We start from the raw sequence: 6,813 nt of genomic DNA on the forward strand, positions 1-6,813 counted from the left end.
ATATGAAAAGATTACAATCCCCTAGAGCAAGGGATTGTGTTCCCTTGAGTTTGCCTATAAATATGTAACCTAAATTATCATCACCAAAACACACTTCAAACTTCTCTCTTAAGAACTGCAACTTGCACTAATCATCTCCCAAGCATCCGTTGTTTTCGTTTCCGATCCTGTTACCAGGTAAGCCTAGAATATAACCTTGAGATCTGCTTTCCAACCCTTATATTCTCCTAATTCTTGATCTTAATATATATACTTGTTATTTAATCGTATTCTAGACCTTCGATTCCGAGGCCAACACCAAGAAAACCCGAATCTCGATTAATCCCTTAACAAGAACCACAGGTGAGTCTCACAGCCCCTATTCTCGCTGTTTTCACTGTTTTTAAACTGTTTTCGGGGCGAGGGACACGTACTTAAATAATGTTTTATCATGGTATACTTACAAGCTATGCAAGCGATTATGTGTTTAAATTATATTTCATGATGAGCAATGCGAACGGTTATCTAAGGTTTTCGATGTGTGTGCGCTAGAACTCGAGTAAGTGATCACTTTACCATTGGAACTCTAAGGGTAGGGACTGCTGGTTTGATCCACCCACTCGTAGGGGTCGCACCTCTTTGCATGGACGAGTGCCTAGTATGGTCATGGGGCAGTACTATGGGTTTGAGCCCGCTCGTAGGGGTCGCGCCTCTTTGCATGGACGAGCGCCTTGTTTTCCGGCACAACGTCCGCGCGTAACCCGCGGGACGGAATTATTGATTAGCTCGTAGTGGCAGCGCCACTTTGCATGGACGAGCACATTTTCCTGAAACGTTCGCGCGTAACCCGCGGGACGGTATTACTTATTTTAGCTCGTAGTGGCAGCGCCACTTTGCATAGACGAGCACAGTTCCCAGAAATGTTCGCGCGTAACCCGCGGAACGATTTTATCAGAATATGTTGATAGAACCATGTTTTACCAAGCATGTGTTTTAATGATGCTATCAGAATTATGTTTCAGAATGATTTGTATCAAGATTATGATGCAATACGATTTATCAAGTTACTAAAACTTGTGAACTCACTCAGTTTATACTGATTCAAATGTTTTTACGTGTCTTTCAGGAGATAATTAGGTAGCGCATGGAGTCACACTTAGAGCACCTCACGCTGAACATCTAAAGCTAGCTTTTTGGAAGATTTTAGTTCTATCCCTTCGATGCGCGTGGTTGTTCCCGCCGCGCAAGGGGATATGGCATGGAAATCTTCAACAGTTTTTATACTTGGATGTTTTTATGTAATTTTTAAACAATGTAATGTATTTGTATTAAACATTTCATGCGCAATGAAAATCTTTGAATGTTTGCAATGGCCCGTGCTTAATTATCAATCCCCACTCGCGCGCGCCCGGCTGTTTCCGCCGCTCAGGGCCGGGTGTGACAATATGGTTTACCAAGGGAATGCTCAAGCCAAATATGGCCAGAGCGGGGAAACATGGCTCTATAATTTGTGGAATTTGATGGTCTAAAAACACAAGAAAGTCGTCGTTTAAATAAACATGTCCCTATGCATGCACATGTATACAACTATACATTAATCTTATTAGTTACGTACCACTGTCATCCAAACTCAATACACCAACACAAAGCTAAACAAGATATGGCAGTAGTAATGGCACCATTAACATTCGCCATCCGACGACAACCGCCAGAGCTAATCGTTCCAGCTAAACCGACGCCTCGAGAACTAAAGCCTCTCTCGGACATTGACGATCAGCAAAGCCTTAGGTTTCATATTCCTGTTATTCATTTTTACAAAAGCAATCCAAAAATGAGAAATAAGAATCCGGCAAGCGTTATCAGGGAGGCGTTGGCTAAGGCGTTAGTGTTTTACTATCTGTTTGCCAGTCGGTTAAAGGAAGGTTCAAATAGGAAGCTGATGGTGGACTGCAATGGCCAGGGTGTGTTGTTTATCGAGGCGGAGGCGGATGTTACGCTTAAGGAGTTCGGGACGGACCTTCGGCCGCCGTTCCCGTGTAGGGAGGAGCTTCTGTATGATGTTCCTGGATCAAGTGACATTGTTGATTCACCGTTGTTGTTTCAGGTCAGTAAATCGGTAATTGAGTTTAAACATTAAGTATAAGAGTACTTATTTTTTTTTGAAAGATAGAGTAAAATGTCATTTTCGTCCTTGTGATTTGGCAAATAATGCGAATTTAATTAAAAAAAATTATTTTTTGCATATGGACTCTTCACGTTTCCCAGTTCTTGCCAATTACATCCAAATCACTAACTCCGTTAAATTCAATCGTTAAGTCAGGGGTAGACATGTCTTTTCACTATTTATTTATCATAATACTTATTTTAGTGAACTGCGGTTTTCGTCCCTCTATTTTGTCCAAATATGCAGTTTTAGTCCAGTAGTTTCAAATTTGCAATTTTCTTCCCTATGGTTTCATTTCACTTGCAATTAAACCCGAATTCCCTAATATCATTAAGTCTGGTCGTTAAACTCATCAGTATACCGTTCACGTGAGAGGCAATTTTGTTCCTTGTTTTTTTTCCTTTTTCCCCAAATACACCCCGGCCCCTCACGTGAGGGGGCTTGCGAATTAGGACTGAAGTTTATTTAGGGAGAGAAACGACCAAACTGGTCGTCACGTGAGGGGCACGCAAATGGATTAACGACCAAAATTAACGAGGTTAATAAATTCAAGATTGATTGCAAGTGAAATGAAACTACAAGTAAGAAAATTGCAAACTTGAAACTATTGGACTAAAACCGCAGATTTGGACAAACCACAAGGACGAAAACCGCAGTTCAATAAAATAAGTATTGTAATAAAGAAATAACGAAAAGACATGTCTACCCCTGATTTAATGATAAAATTTAACGGAGTTAATGATTTGGATGTAACTGGCAAGAACTGGGAAACGTGAAGGGTCTATATGCAAAAAATAAACTTTTTGGACTAAATTCGCATTATTTGCCAAACCAGAAGGACGAAAATGACACTTTACTCAAGATATATATAACTTAAAAAAAAAACCGTGCATATTAATAAAGGTATCAGGCCGGGTTCCGTCGATCACCCGGTCCCGCCTCACAAACCGGCCTTAATTTAGGTTATAAAACTTCATGTGGAAGAGTTTATAAAAAAAAGTGGGAATGTTTTAAAAAAGATTCACTTCAAATTTATATATAAAGCGTTTACATCAAGACAGATTGCATACGAGTAACAAGTTGCGTCGCAAGCCGTTTTGAATAACAAATTAAACACAATGGTTTTAATGTTTTAAGAATTAAAGGATGACTATTTTTTTTTGGTTAATTCCATAAATAACAAAGTTATAGATTTTTATAACTTTTACAAGTAAGAAGCTGACCAAAGTAAACCCAAAAAACATTTAAACAAACGTATATGGTTAAATGATTCATCAGAAAAATACTTACTTTAAGACGTGTGTGTGGTATGTAAACATGTTAAAACAATAGTTTGTGTTAGCTTAGAAAAAATTTGAACATGGGAAAAAAATTGTAGCTAGTGAAATGGTTTCTAGAAGATTAGGAAAAATGTTGAAGCTTTTTTAGGTGATCCGTCATTTTAAGTGATGGCTCCTAGAATGATAGCAAAACGTATCGGTTTGTGTCGATTGAGCTGGACAATTATCAGGATTTTCGCCATTTCAAATGGTGGAAGCCACCACCATGCCATCTGCTAGTTTGAATTGCAAGTCACTCAACAAGAACTAGTATGTCCCTATAACTTTGACATACTTTTGTCTAAGAGATCTTTTCACCCTTTTAATTACATAATTCACTCTTACCAATTCAAATGGCAAGAGTTAAGTTATGATTTTTTTAAGTTTTACTTTCTTATTTTTTAAATAAATCATATTAAGGTTTTTTTAGTCTGTTAAAAAATACATGTATTTTTTTGAAAAAGGCTAATTTGAAAAATACTCATTTAATTAATAATGTAGGACTTGAGCCAAAAAACGCAATCTCTTTTAAACTGAAGTCTTTTAAGTTTAACACTTTAACTATTTAAACCAGGGATCATTAATTCTCATTAAGTTCATTTTCTTACATCTAGATTGACATTTATCAACTTATATGTTTTAGTATAAAATTACAAATGAACTGTTAATGTGAATTGGTAAATTTATTGATTTTAAGTCATTGCGGAGGTTTACTATGTTTTCACCTACTTCAATAATCAAATTGAAAATTTCCAAGTCATTTTTCGAGATAAATTATGGTTACAATAATTAGTCAAAATCTATTAAAGTTTAGTTATAAAACATTTTCGTCTATGCTGATTATTAGGTGACACGACTCTTATGTGGAGGCTTCATCTTGGCTATACGATTCAATCATACCATGTGTGATGGATTTGGATATATACAATCATGACAGCATTAACTGAAATGGCAAAAGGTGAATCGATACCGTCAATTATGCCTGTTTGGCAAAGAGAGTTGCATTGTGCAAGAGACCCTCCACGCGTTACATGCACACATCACGAGTATGACGAAGTGGTAGGCACCGATGGAGCAACAATCCCCATTGGAAGTCATTTTTCTTTGGACCTACTCAGATTTCATCTATTCGTAGGTTCGTTCCAGCACATCTCAAGCACTGTACCACGTTTGAAGTCCTAACAACATGTCTTTGGCGTTGTCGAACAATCGCACTTCAACCAAACCCTGAAGATGAAATGCGCATGCTATCCATTGTGAACGCGCGTTTAAAGTTCAAGCCTCGGATCCTTGTAGGATATTATGGAAATGTGTTTAGCCACCCGGCTGCCATTTCCAAAGCTCAAGACCTATGTAACAAACCATTAGGACATGCATTGGAGCTTGTGATGAAAGCTAAATCTAAAGTCACTGAAGAGTACATGAAATCTGTCGCTGATCTAATGGTAATTAAAGGACGACCTAACTTCACAACTGTTGGAAGCTATATTGTATCAGATGTGACACGCGCTGGATATCTTGATATTGATTTCGGGTGGGGGAAAGCGGTCTATGCAGGGCCTGATCACCATGTTGCTGGGTTCTATACACGTTACATTAATCATAAGGGTGAGTCTGGAATCGTAGTGCCCATGCGGTTTCCAAGTGATGTTATGAAGAGATTTGTCAAAGAGCTAGATAACATGTTGCCGCGAGACGGTAAGGGTTATGTTATCCAAGAAGACATACCCACTAATTCCAAGCTATGATTTCCTTGTTTTGGTTCAATAAATGAGTATGCAACGAGATTTGATTTTTTTACCGATGATAAAAGCTTGCATGTATTTTTAGTTGGTTGTATTACTAATTCATGGGTATTGTATGGTCTTGTTTCAAAGCTTATATATATTTTCAGTGACATGTTCTGTTGTTAGAATGTCATCCTTTATATCTTTCTGTTCTCATCTGCCAACCCTGAAAGGGCTATTCACCAAAGTTTTCCATATCAATAAGTTAAAGTTAACTAACTTATTGAAGAAACACAAAACCACCCCTCAAGGTCTAACACGTTAGTCCGAGGGTAATGGTTAAGTATTCCCCACGATGGGTTATTGAAGGAACATGAGATCTCACCCCTCCTGGGTCAGATGGATGTTCTCTTCGGTTTTGGGACACATGTGAACCCGCATCTCGATCTTCTTCTCCAGTAGCTCGAGACCTGCCATGGAAAGACCGGGGGGGGGGGGGAGTGGAGGTGACTGCTAAGAGTAAACTCTTTTGTACAGACAAAAAAATATTGGTGGAGGCCAAGAGTCCAAGAAAGGATCCCGTCAAATGAGATATTGATGTGGGGAGATCAAACATTTACCAAATAATGAAGACATGGGTTATGGAATTACAAGAGTTTATAATTAATATATTATGTCTTTTGGTTTAATCATTAGAAGCCCAATGGTTTATAGTTTCTTTTAAATATTTGAGATTTTGTCATGTAAGAAAATAAGGTTTGGAATATATAAAAAAAATCATTTACTCTCTATCACAGTGTGTGTTAGTGTGTGAAGGACCTAATTATCGCATTCTTTGTAAATCAACGATAGTTGGAAGAATTGATCATGATATTCTTGTGAATCAACAGGTTCAATTATTTATTTTATTTACGATCTACGTATTTTCTGGAAGTTCGGGGAAGAATTACACGGGTATTTGCAAAATCAACGTGTTTTGACTTCCAATTTTATCACCACGCTACGTCAGATATGAAGGTCCTTTATATAGGAGACTCATGGCAACCATCATAAACCCTAACCTTAGTGAGCCAAGCCGGTTAGGGGTTACCTCCACAACCCCCCGGCCCATTGGGCCTTAGTTAGGTACCAAATAATAACATAACAAATATAACATCTTATGTAATAAGTAAATGGTCGTACCGGGGGTTCGGAACCCTACCTCTACACTTATTATTAGATGAACAAATTCAATCTTCAAAACTTTTGTCGTAAACTTTCGAATCTACTATAAAATTATATATAAATATATATATCTATTAAAATCAAACCTCCATTTTCACCTGAACCCCACTATTTTTTCGGTTTAATATTTTTAAACCCACATATTATGAAGTTTTAGTTAAATTTTTTACTAATTAACTAAAAATTAATTAGCATATTAACTTTAAACAATATTTTTAAAAAAAAATGACCGATCAATTACCCATCCTTTTACCAACGTTTACGACATACGCAATCGGCCTCACCCATGTAACCCTACTTCAAGCCAGATTACATGATAAGTAACGGGTTTTTTTAGTAATTGTATTGTTATTTACCTAGTTATTGAGATGGCTAAAAAAAACATGCGTTACATAATCTA

At 37.4% G+C, this 6,813-nt stretch overlaps 1 pseudogene; it reads left to right on the plus strand.

The window, feature by feature from the left end:
• The first annotated feature begins 1,584 nt into the window (after positions 1-1,584).
• On the plus strand, positions 1,585-5,255 carry LOC143605738 (benzyl alcohol O-benzoyltransferase-like; annotated as a pseudogene).
• The last annotated feature ends 1,558 nt before the right edge of the window (positions 5,256-6,813 follow it).

Source organism: Bidens hawaiensis, unplaced genomic scaffold, assembly GCF_021521415.1.
Source record: "Bidens hawaiensis isolate Kalapana, Puna unplaced genomic scaffold, B.hawaiensis_p1.1 tig00071022_1, whole genome shotgun sequence".
Classification (NCBI taxonomy): Eukaryota; Viridiplantae; Streptophyta; class Magnoliopsida; order Asterales; family Asteraceae; genus Bidens; species Bidens hawaiensis.